We start from the raw sequence: 7231 nt of genomic DNA on the forward strand, positions 1-7231 counted from the left end.
GGGTATTGGGGGTCATTGGGGGGATTGGGGGTCATTGGGGGGGATTGGGGGTATTGGGGGTCATGGGGGGGGGTATTGGGGGTCATTATGGGGGTATTGGGGGTCATTATGGGGGGATTGGGGGTCATTTGGGGGGGATTGGGGGTCATTGGGGGCATTGGGGGTCATTGGGGGGTTATTGGGGGTCATTGGGGGTATTGGGGGGTATTGGGGGTCATTGGGGGGTATTGGGGGCATTGGGGGGTATTGGGGGCCATTGGGGGGGGGGGATTGGGGGTCATTGGGGGTATTGGGGGTCATTGGGGGTATTGGGGGGCTATTGGGGGGGTACCGCGGGCCATTGGGGGGTACTGGGGGTCATTGGGGGGGATTGGGGGTTATTGGGGGGGTATTGGGGGTCATTGGGGGGGGATTGGAGGTCATTGGGGGGGATTGGGGGTCATTGGGGGGGTATTGGGGTCAATGGGGGGTAGCAGGGGCTATTGGGGGCCCATTGGGGGGGGATTGGGGGTCATTGGGGGCTATTGGGGGGTATCAGGGGCTATTGGGGAGCCATTGGGGGGGATTGGGGGTCATTGGGGGGTAGCAGTGGCTATTGGGGGGTCATTGGGGGGGTTAGGGGTCAGTGGGGGGATATTGGGGCCCATTGGGGGTATAGGGGGATATCGGGGCCCAGTGGGGGGGTAGTGGGAGGTATTGGGGGCTCATTGGGGGTCACTGAGGGCTATTGGGGGGCTATTGGAGGGGTATTGGGGTCATTGGGGGGCTATTGGGGGGGTACCGGGGGCCATTGCGGGGTACTGGGGCTCATTGAGGGGGTATTGAGGGTCATTGGGGGGATTGGGGCTATTGGGGCCCATTGGGGGTACCCCCCCTCCACCCCATGGACCCCCGATCCCCTTTGGGATCCCCCCCTTCACCCCATGGACCCCGATCCCCTTTGGGGCCCCCCCCTTCACCCCATGGACCCCGATCCCCTTTGGGGCCCCCCCCTTCACCCCATGGACCCCGATCCCCTTTGGGGCCCCCCCCCCTTCACCCCATGGACCCCGATCCCCTTTGGGGCCCCCCCAGGGCCGTGGTTGTGGGTCCGGGCCCCATGGGATGCTCCTCACCCACATCCATGCTGCGGCACACGCGGCGGTAGCGCTCGGCCAGGGGGGGCAGCTCCCAGCACTGCACCTCGGCCACCACCTGAGTGCACCCCGAGCTCAGCACCAGTGCTCCCAGTGACACCAGTGCTGCTCCCAGTGACACCAGTGCTGCTCCCAGTGACACCAGTGCTGCTCCCAGTGACACCAGTGCTGCTCCCAGTGCTCCCAGTGACACCAGTGCTGCTCCCAGTGCTCCCAGTGCTGCTCCCAGTGACACCAGTGCTGCTCCCAGTGACACCAGTGCTGCTCCCAGTGACCCCAGTGCTGCTCCCAGTGCTCCCAGTGACACCAGTGCTGCTCCCAGTGCTGCTCCCAGTGACACCAGTGACACCAGTGCTGCTCCCAGTGACCCCAGTGCTGCTCCCAGTGCTCCCAGTGACACCAGTGCTGCTCCCAGTGACACCAGTGACACCAGTGCTGCTCCCAGTGCTGCTCCCAGTGACCCCAGTGCTGCTCCCAGTGCTCCCAGTGACACCAGTGCTGCTCCCAGTGACACCAGTGACACCAGTGCTGCTCCCAGTGACACCAGTGACACCAGTGCTGCTCCCAGTGCTGCTCCCAGTGACCCCAGTGCTGCTCCCAGTGCTCCCAGTGACACCAGTGCTGCTCCCAGTGACACCAGTGACACCAGTGCTGCTCCCAGTGCTCCCAGTGCTGCTCCCAGTGCGCCCAGTGACACCAGTGCTGCTCCCAGTGACACCAGTGACACCAGTGCTGCTCCCAGTGACACCAGTGCTGCTCCCAGTGCTCCCAGTGCTGCTCCCAGTGCTGCTCCCAGTGACACCAGTGCTGCTCCCAGTGCTCCCAGTGCTGCTCCCAGTGACACCAGTGCTGCTCCCAGTGCTCCCAGTGCCACCAGTGCTGCTCCCAGTGCTGCTCCCAGTGCTCCCAGTGCTGCTCCCAGTGACCCCAGTGCTCTTCCCAGTGCTCCCAGTGCTGCTCCCAGTGACCCCAGTGCTCCCAGTGCTGCTCCCAGTGCTGCTCCCATTGCTCCCAGTGACCCCAGTGCTGCTCCCAGTGCTGCTCCCAGTGACCCCAGTGCTCCCAGTGCTGCTCCCGGGGATCCCAGTGACCCCAATGCTCCCAGTGACCCCTGATGCTCCCAGTGTCCCCAGTGCTCCTGATGCTTCCAGTGTTCCCAGTGCTCCCGGTGTTCCCAGTGCTCCTGATGCCCCCAATTTTCCTGATGCCCGCAATGCTCCCAGTATCCCCAGTGTTCCCAGTGCTCCCAATGTTCCCGATGCCACCAGTGCCCCCTATGCTCCCAGTGACCTTGGTCTTCCCGGTGCTCCCAGTACACCCATGACTCCCGATGCCCCCAGTGCTCCCGGTTCTCCTGGTGCCCCCAGTATCCCCAATGCCCCTGATGCTCCCAGTACCCCTGGTGCTCCCAATGCTCCCAGTGCCCCTAGTGCTCCCGATGCCCCCGGTACTCCTAATGCCCCCAGTGCCCCCCAGTGCCCCCAATGCTCCTGGTGATCCAGGTGCTCCCAGTGATCCTGATGCTCCCAGTGCCCCAGGTGACCCCGATGCTCCAGGTGCCCTCAGTCCTCCCAGTGCCCCCAGTGCCCCCAGTGCCTCCGATGCCCCTGATGCTCCCAGTGCCTCCGATGCCCCTGATGCTCCCGGTGCTCCCAGTGCTTCTCATGCTCCCAATGCTCCCAATGCCCCTGATGCCCCCAGTGCTCCCGCTGCCCCCAGTGTTTCCCCAGTGCTCCCACTGCTCCCAGTGCCCCCAGTGCTCCTGATGCTCCCAGTGCTTCCAGTGCCCCTGGTGCTCCCGATGCCCCCGGTGCTCCCAATGTTCCCTAGGCTCCCAGTGCTCCCAATGCCCCCGATGCTCCTGGTGCCCCCAATGCCCCCAGTGCTCCCGCTGCCCCCAGTGTCCCCGATGCCCCCAGAGCTCCTGATGCTCCCAGTGCTTCCAGTGCCCCTAGTGCTCCCGATGCTCCCAATGTTCCCTAGGCTCCCAGTGCTCCCAATGCCCCTGATGCTCCTGGTGCTCCCAGTGTCCCCGATGCTCCCAGTGTCCCCGATGCTCCCAATGCCCCTGATGCTCCCAGTGCTTCCAGTGCCCCTAGTGCTCCCGATGCTCCCAATGTTCCCTAGGCTCCCAGTGCTCCCAATGCCCCTGATGCTCCTGGCGCTCCCGGTGTCCCCGATGCCCCCAGTGCTCCCAGTGCTTCTGATGCCCCCGATGCTGCTGGTGTCCCCAGTAACCCCAATGCTCCCAGTGACCCCTGATGCTCTCAGTGTCCCCAGTGCTCCTGATGCTCCCAGTGATCCTGGTACCCCAGTGCTCCTGATGCTTCCAGTGCTCCATGTTCCCAGTGATCCCAGTGCCCCCAGTGCTCCCGATGCTTCCAGTGCTCCATGTTCCCAGTGATCCCAGTGCCCCCAGTGCTCCCGATGCTTCTAGTGCTCCATGTTCCCAGTGATCCCAGTGCCCCCAGTGCTCCCGATGCTTCCAGTGCTCCATGTTCCCAGTGATCCCAGTGCCCCCAGTGCTCCCGATGCTTCCAGTGCTCCATGTTCCCAGTGATCCCAGTGCCCCCAGTGCTCCCGATGCTTCCAGTGCTCCATGTTCCCAGTGATCCCAGTGCCCCCAGTGCTCCCGATGCTTCCAGTGCTCCATGCTCCCAGTGATCCCAGTGCCCCCAGTGCTCCTGATGCTTCCAGTGCTCCATGCTCCCAGTGATCCCAGTGCCCCCAGTGCTCCCGATGCTTCCAGTGCTCCATGTTCCCAGTGATCCTGGTACCCCAGTGCTCCCGATGCTTCCAGTGCTCCATGCTCCCAGTGATCTCAGTGCCCCCAGTGCTCCCGATGCTTCCAGTGCTCCATGTTCCCAGTGATCCCAGTGCCCCCAGTGCTCCTGATGCTTCCAGTGCTCCATGCTCCCAGTGATCCCAGTGCCCCCAGTGCTCCCGATGCTTCCAGTGCTCCATGTTCCCAGTGATCCCAGTGCCCCCAGTGCTCCCGATGCTTCCAGTGCTCCATGTTCCCAGTGATCCCAGTGCCCCCAGTGCTCCCGATGCTTCCAGTGCTCCATGTTCCCAGTGATCCCAGTGCCCCCAGTGCTCCCGATGCTTCCAGTGCTCCATGCTCCCAGTGATCCCAGTGCTCCTGATGCTTCCAGTGCTCCATGTTCCCAGTGATCCCAGTGCCCCCAGTGCTCCCGATGCTTCCAGTGCTCCATGCTCCCAGTGATCCCAGTGCCCCCAGTGCTCCCGATGCTTCCAGTGCTCCATGCTCCCAGTGATCCCAGTGCCCCCAGTGCTCCTGATGCTTCCAGTGCTCCATGTTCCCAGTGATCCTGGTACCCCAGTGCTCCTGATGCTTCCAGTGCTCCATGCTCCCAGTGATCCCAGTGCCCCCAGTGCTCCTGATGCTTCCAGTGCTCCATGCTCCCAGTGATCCCAGTGCCCCCAGTGCTCCCGATGCTTCCAGTGCTCCATGTTCCCAGTGATCCCAGTGCCCCCAGTGCTCCTGATGCTTCCAGTGCTCCATGTTCCCAGTGATCCCAGTGCCCCCAGTGCTCCCGATGCTTCCAGTGCTCCATGTTCCCAGTGATCCCAGTGCCCCCAGTGCTCCCGATGCTTCCAGTGCTCCATGTTCCCAGTGATCCTGGTACCCCAGTGCTCCCGATGCTTCCAGTGCTCCATGTTCCCAGTGATCCCAGTGCCCCCAGTGCTCCCGATGCTTCCAGTGCTCCATGCTCCCAGTGATCCCAGTGCCCCCAGTGCTCCCGATGCTTCCAGTGCTCCATGCTCCCAGTGATCCCAGTGCCCCCAGTGCTCCCGATGCTTCCAGTGCTCCATGCTCCCAGTGATCCCAGTGCCCCCAGTGCTCCTGATGCTTCCAGTGCTCCATGTTCCCAGTGATCCTGGTACCCCAGTGCTCCCGATGCTTCCAGTGCTCCATGCTCCCAGTGATCCCAGTGCCCCCAGTGCTCCTGATGCTTCCAGTGCTCCATGTTCCCAGTGATCCCAGTGCCCCCAGTGCTCCCGATGCTTCCAGTGCTCCATGCTCCCAGTGATCCCAGTGATCCCAGTGCTCCTGATGCTTCCAGTGCTCCATGTTCCCAGTGATCCCAGTGCCCCCAGTGCTCCCGATGCTTCCAGTGCTCCATGTTCCCAGTGATCCCAGTGCCCCCAGTGCTCCTGATGCTTCCAGTGCTCCATGTTCCCAGTGATCCCAGTGCCCCCAGTGCTCCCGATGCTTCCAGTGCTCCATGTTCTCAGTGATCCCAGTGCCCCCAGTGCTCCCGATGCTTCCAGTGCTCCATGTTCCCAGTGATCCCAGGGCCCCCAGTGCTCCCGATGCTTCCAGTGCTCCATGTTCCCAGTGATACCAGTGCCCCCAGTGCTCCCGATGCTTCCAGTGCTCCATGTTCCCAGTGATCCCAGTGCCCCCAGTGCTCCCGATGCTTCCAGTGCTCCATGTTCCCAGTGATCCCAGTGCCCCCAGTGCTCCCGATGCTTCCAGTGCTCCATGTTCCCAGTGATCCCAGTGCCCCCAGTGCTCCCGATGCTTCCAGTGCTCCATGCTCCCAGTGATCCCAGTGCCCCCAGTGCTCCCGATGCTTCCAGTGCTCCATGCTCCCAGTGATCCCAGTGCCCCCAGTGCTCCCGATGCTTCCAGTGCTCCATGCTCCCAGTGATCCCAGTGCCCCCAGTGCTCCTGATGCTTCCAGTGCTCCATGTTCCCAGTGATCCTGGTACCCCAGTGCTCCTGATGCTTCCAGTGCTCCATGCTCCCAGTGATCCCAGTGCCCCCAGTGCTCCTGATGCTTCCAGTGCTCCATGCTCCCAGTGATCCCTGTGCCCCCAGTGCTCCCGATGCTTCCAGTGCTCCATGCTCCCAGTGATCCCAGTGCCCCCAGTGCTCCTGATGCTTCCAGTGCTCCATGTTCCCAGTGATCCTGGTGCCCCAGTGCTCCTGATGCTTCCAGTGCTCCATGCTCCCAGTGATCCCAGTGCCCCCAGTGCTCCTGATGCTTCCAGTGCTCCATGTTCTCAGTGATCCCAGTGCCCCCAGTGCTCCCGATGCTTCCAGTGCTCCATGTTCCCAGTGATCCCAGTGCCCCCAGTGCTCCCGATGCTTCCAGTGCTCCATGTTCTCAGTGATCCCAGTGCCCCCAGTGCTCCCGATGCTTCCAGTGCTCCATGTTCCCAGTGATCCCAGTGCCCCCAGTGCTCCCGATGCTTCCAGTGCTCCATGTTCCCAGTGATCCCAGTGCCCCCAGTGCTCCCGATGCTTCCAGTGCTCCATGTTCCCAGTGATCCTGGTACCCCAGTGCTCCCGATGCTTCCAGTGCTCCATGTTCCCAGTGATCCCAGTGCCCCCAGTGCTCCCGATGCTTCCAGTGCTCCATGCTCCCAGTGATCCCAGTGCCCCCAGTGCTCCCGATGCTTCCAGTGCTCCATGTTCTCAGTGATCCCAGTGCCCCCAGTGCTCCCGATGCTTCCAGTGCTCCATGTTCCCAGTGATCCCAGTGCCCCCAGTGCTCCCGATGCTTCCAGTGCTCCATGTTCTCAGTGATCCCAGTGCCCCCAGTGCTCCCGATGCTTCCAGTGCTCCATGTTCTCAGTGATCCCAGTGCCCCCAGTGCTCCCGATGCTTCCCGGGTTCCCAGTGTTCCTGATGCCCCCATGACCCCAATGCCCCCAATGCTCCCAGTGACCCCGATGTCCCCAGTGCCCCCGATGCTCCCAGTGACCCCAATGCCTCCAATGCTCCCAATGCCCCCAGTGACCCCAATGCCCCCAGTGACCCCGATGCCCCCAATGCCCCCGATGCTCCCGGTGCCCCCGATGCTCCCGATGCCCCCAATGCCCCCGATGCTCCCGATGCTCCTGATGCCCCCGATGCCGCTGGTGCCCCCCCTTATCCCCCACCTCCTCGTTGCTGCGCAGGACGTCCCGCACCAGGTCCTGCGGTTCCAAGCGGGCCCCATCCTGGCTCAGGAGCAGCCGGGGCCGGGAGCCACAGGTCTGCTGGAAGCGCTCAGCAGCGCGCTCGGCCAACCAGTGCACGGCGAGGGCCTGGCTGTGGGGTACAGGGAGAGGGCGTGGGG

This window comes from Pezoporus wallicus, unplaced genomic scaffold (assembly GCF_028554395.1).
Source record: "Pezoporus wallicus isolate ANWC-B61680 ecotype Strahan unplaced genomic scaffold, APGP_CSIRO_Pwel_v1 contig_10669, whole genome shotgun sequence".
Taxonomy (NCBI): domain Eukaryota; kingdom Metazoa; phylum Chordata; class Aves; order Psittaciformes; family Psittacidae; genus Pezoporus; species Pezoporus wallicus.